Below are 5,173 nucleotides of genomic sequence, written 5' to 3'. Positions count from 1 at the left end.
GTATTTGTATGAAGAGTCCTCTGTTAGGTGTGTGTGTGTGTGTGTGTGCCCTGAGAAAAAGTTCAAATATAGAGACTTTAAAGCTCAAATACACAGGAACCTCCAGACACACCGATGTGCCATGCTGCTGTATTTTGCCCACCCCCCTTTTTTTTAATATATAAGTTAGGTATATGGTATCAAAGAATATGAAGCTGGTGAGAGAAGACTGGTGTGAATGTGTGTGTGATCCTCAGAGTGTGGATATTTTGACCAAAGGTTTAGTTTATCCTAAAATGCTATTTTGTTAGCTTTTTGTTCCACAAAGATTTTTTTTTTTTTTTTTTTTTTTTTTTTTTTGGTGGGCATGTGAACCCAGTGTCCCAAGCAAACATGTAGATCAACCAGCAACAAAACCAAGTGCCCCTTTTAATGCCTGTCATTACTGCAGGAGTGTTTTTTTTTTTTTTTTTTTTTTTTTAAGGGACCAGTGGTATAGTTTTCATGTCTGTCTTGTGTTTTCATGTGGTTGCACCATTTTTATTTTTCTCTTGACCCAGGGGGGGCAAAATAAAGAACATGACAACTTGTTCAACTAAAGTGGTTAAATGTCTTTATTCATAATTGACTATCCAAACTCTGGGCTTAATTTATATTTTTGAGATGACAAAATGCCTCAGAGTTGTTTTTCATTTTAATGTGTACTTCAGGGGAAATTAAATCTGCGTCTGTACAGATGCTTTAAAAATCAAATTCCCATTTCAGGCAAATCAAGGAAAGTGGATCTCATTTGTTACGTTTCATGTTTCAACTGCAACTCCCAAATATTGTATAGCCAAAAACAACCTAAAGTGGATGTTCCTGTAACTTTCCAAATGACAACTTTGTATAAGTTATCTCGGAATAAAACGTATCATTTCACTCAGTGCTAATGTTTGTCATTCAAAATGATCACGGAACCAACGTCCTTCATAGAAACGTACACCGACGTCATCTTTCACGTGCCTATGGATAAGACGCATGTTACAGCTTTGGTAAACACTTCGGCGTCCCATATAACATGAAGTCCACAGGAGTTGATGGATATGCCAGTTTTTCTTATGCTATGACCTCATCCATGTGGTTAGTGCAAGCCTCCTGCTTTTTCACAAGTGTATGTATCCGTATTGAACTACATATCCACAGTTTACACATGTAAATACTTGGAACTGACGTATCAGTGAGTCCTTCATCCAGAACGTGTGGAGATGAGAGAACACGCGTTTATATACAGTATTTAGTGTATATATAAAATGTGCATAAATTATTTAAATCGTTATTTTTTTTTCATGATTAAGCACATTTTTTTCTATATTATTAATGTAATGTATCTATATGTTTGCTTATAGTTTGATTCACTTTAGATACTTAAATTCAGTTACGATATTACTATGCTGATTTAATAGAAATTGCATAAATTTAAATGTAAATTGTTTTTTCACATACAGTCATGAAAACTTGGACTGCTTAATTGTCATAAATAGGCCTAATGTCACAATGCAAAAAAGTTGATAAAAACAGGCTTGGCTTTGAGCAAATTATATTCTTTCTTTCTCTTGATTTGGAGTGAAATATGGCCCAGACATGCAGTCAGGTTTCATGAGATTCACCACAAAATGTTCACATAAGTCGCACACACAGGCTTGATCCTCGTTCAAGACGTTTGATTCGTTTAGAGTGTATGCCAATAGAAATACACAGCTCTTGTCCAAAGCAGACCGCAGCAGAACACTGTGTGTACAATCTCTGATACTGCAAGCCATGACTGAGACTACAGAAGTTCGAAGCAACTGGCGAAACCCACAAATGTCCATCTAGTTTAATTATTTTTACAGACAATAAGTGAAATGTATAATCTGGAAAATATGATTGACACTATCATGTTTTCAGTAAAACAAACCATTTCTAAATATGAACGAACAGTTCGCAGTTGTTGAAAAGATTAATGTGTGGCAGGTGTAGAAGCGTCAGGACTTTAATTGAACACGGGCGCCACCAAGTGTTGAAAAGCTGTGATTATAATGTCTCTACGTCATAATTGTAGCAAGGCAAAGAACAGTAAATGACAACATCTACTTTATTTAACCCTTAGATGCATACTTTGGGGCTTTAGTGACCCGGGACTTCATACATTTTTTTGAGTTATGCCACCAGCATTTTAGTATTCCTCAACCTTTCTCTTATCAATAAAAAACAACAAACAATAAAAAAAGCAAAAATGTGCAAATATATTATAATTTATAATTGTTTAATTACCAAAAGTGTATAGGTCTTATAAAAAATGCTGAGACATCATCTCCAAATACACAAGCAGATAGCTAACTTTATACATGCAACTTGCTAATGTAAGACAGTAGTTACAACCAAATGTTCCACAAATGAGGATGTTGTTATCATTCTGAAACAGACCATGAACACCAAGCACATATGACTTTAGATCAGAACTTTTACCATGAAAATGTGTTGTTAATTTACATCAACAGCAATAACTGTTCCATTTCTCTGAAGATCCATTAACTAAATCATATGCAAAAATGTACAGACATAGCATGCAGAAAGCAAGAACTGGCCCAGTTAGTATTCTCTCTTGTATGAAGGTCAAGGTTCATGAGAGTACATTAGACATTAGACTTGTGAACAACACAAGGCACTATAGCTGAGTTTACCTATTTTGGAAATTTAGCAGCTAGCTGACATTTACAGATTCAGTATATGTGGAAGAAAATTTAATTTTGTATTAAAGTGTGGCCTACAAAAGAAGACACATGGGGAACATGATTTAAAGGAAGCATAGTTTTTAATGAATGGATAGATGATACAAATTCGGATCATTTTTTCAGTGCCTCTGTTATACGGCTGTCAGTGCCGCAGTTATTGATCCGATGAGATAAACCACTGTCTTGAACAATATGTACCATATCAGTACTGGCTCCAAGATCCCTTCATAAGAAAATAGCACATACACCCATTTAGTAACTGGAGAGTCTACAATAAAGACATTTCAAAACACACCAACATTGTATTACAATTGGCAACATGCATTTTTCATTCAATTCTAAATTATATTTGGGTTATCTTGCATATTGGTCTGTACCATCATATTCCTGGAAAATGCAAATTAAACTATAAAGGCTTTGTTACAATTTATTCATGTAAAAAGCAATATTCTAAACTAAGTACCTATTTATTAAGCATAATCTGATGTAAACTGCAGAAACTCACTTGACTGTGTGGGGGCTTGGTATGTGGTATTAATCGGAGAGTAGGTAGCATTTACAGTGGAAATATATTCTGTTGAAACACTACAGTCTGAATCACAATAAAAAGAAGAAATCGCAAGAATTTAAATTTCAATATTATTTTGAACAACTGCAAACTATGGTCCGAAAAGTATTTGCACACTTTAAGTCACAGTTGGAATTTCATTGCATAACAAAATATCAGATCAAGTGGCATCTGAAAACAAAGTTCTGACCTGGTTCTGACCTTTTCCCTGAACCAAATTTCTCAAAACAAATTTTTGCTAAAGTCAGTTCTCCTCAAGTTCACAGAAGTGTCCAAGCAGAGTATCCGCAGGTGTAGTTCAACACATTGGACATGTTCTGCATCTGACAACCAGGTAGTGTCCAAATACTTTTGCTTTCATTTTGAACAATATATCTATAACAATAAATATCTGAAAACTAACAGACATCCTTTTTTGAAAGGTTTTGCTTGAAAAGTGTGCTTCTGCTCTTTTTATTTAAAAATAAAAGCCACTTATAACTGAAAGACAGTTATCAGTTAAATTCAGGTGTCCAAATACTTTGTGGCACTAACAATTCAAAACAAGTATTATAAATACAAAAAACAATACTATAAAGAACATATTAAAGACTTACACTTACACTTTACACTTACCTTCCACAGCTACATCAATAATGCTAAGATGATGTGGAGGATGTGTTTCACAGGTATATTTCCCTGCATGACTCTTATTTGCACTGTGAACCTGTAAAGAGATTGTGATTGTATGCTCTGAAGACTGTCGACTCATTTGAAAATGTCCATCTTTTAACAACTGTACTTGGTTCGATGGTCCATCGCAATAAAACTGACATGAGAGGGTGAAGTTTTGACCAGAGCACATATTCTGCTCTCCAGTTACAGTTATGTCGTGCTCACAGTCACCTGAAAAAAAATAATAATACAAAAAATAACAGACGTGCATTTCTTTAAATGCACCTAGGAGGTAAAAATCAGGTTACTTAGTAAATAAATAAATAAACTTACCCCTTGTATTTGATGGAATTAATACCAGCAAAATGAATATTAAACAGCACATGCTTGACCTTAACTGTCCCTAACTGTTGAGATTCAAGTCGAAATCGAGTCTGCAGAGAAACAGAAACTTGCATATCATGAAGAACAGGAAATTACCTGTACTGAGGCATTTTATTTTCTCAGCTGATGAGCAATGAGATAAATTGAAGCAATAACATAAAATCCCTAACATCAAAGGCTTTTCGCATGGCCAGATAAAACATTTCTCAGGCTGATGAGACGTAAAAAACAAAACAAAAAAACATGTCTCTCAAGTATTTTTTAGATAGTGGCCAATTTTTCATTTTCAGAATCTGACATGAAATAGCCTACTTTTGGTAAGCTGACATGATATGCTGTAGTCCATCTACAACTATTTTAAACAGCATTTTGCCAATAATTTTATAACTATTATGCATGCAGTTTTATGTGATAACATAATAACTGAGAGACTACACTGAAGATGTGTACTTAAAATAATAATAATAATAATAATAATAATAATAATAATAATAAAAACACCAGAATTGTTACTTGATATGAAGTTGCAAATTCATTTATCACACCATCTGGCTGTTTAAGTACAAAATGCAAAAGAATGATTAAAACTGTGAAAACTTCATGGAAATGCAGGGAGCACCTGGAAAATACACTTTAACAGATTTAAGAATTCAAACAAACTTCAGTTTTCAATCAAAATATCTTTACAAATTTTAGTAATTATAATTCTAACACATGTGGTATTAGCCCCTTGCTTATAGGTTACCATTATAAATCACGAGAATTATTTACTTATTGCGATTATTGTTCAAACTTAAATTCAGGAAGCACGTACAGTACAAGCCATTCGCCT

This window comes from Myxocyprinus asiaticus, chromosome 5 (genome assembly GCF_019703515.2).
Source record: "Myxocyprinus asiaticus isolate MX2 ecotype Aquarium Trade chromosome 5, UBuf_Myxa_2, whole genome shotgun sequence".
Classification (NCBI taxonomy): Eukaryota; Metazoa; Chordata; class Actinopteri; order Cypriniformes; family Catostomidae; genus Myxocyprinus; species Myxocyprinus asiaticus.
The sequence above is the reverse complement of the archived record's forward strand: the minus strand, read 5'-3'. Positions refer to the sequence as shown.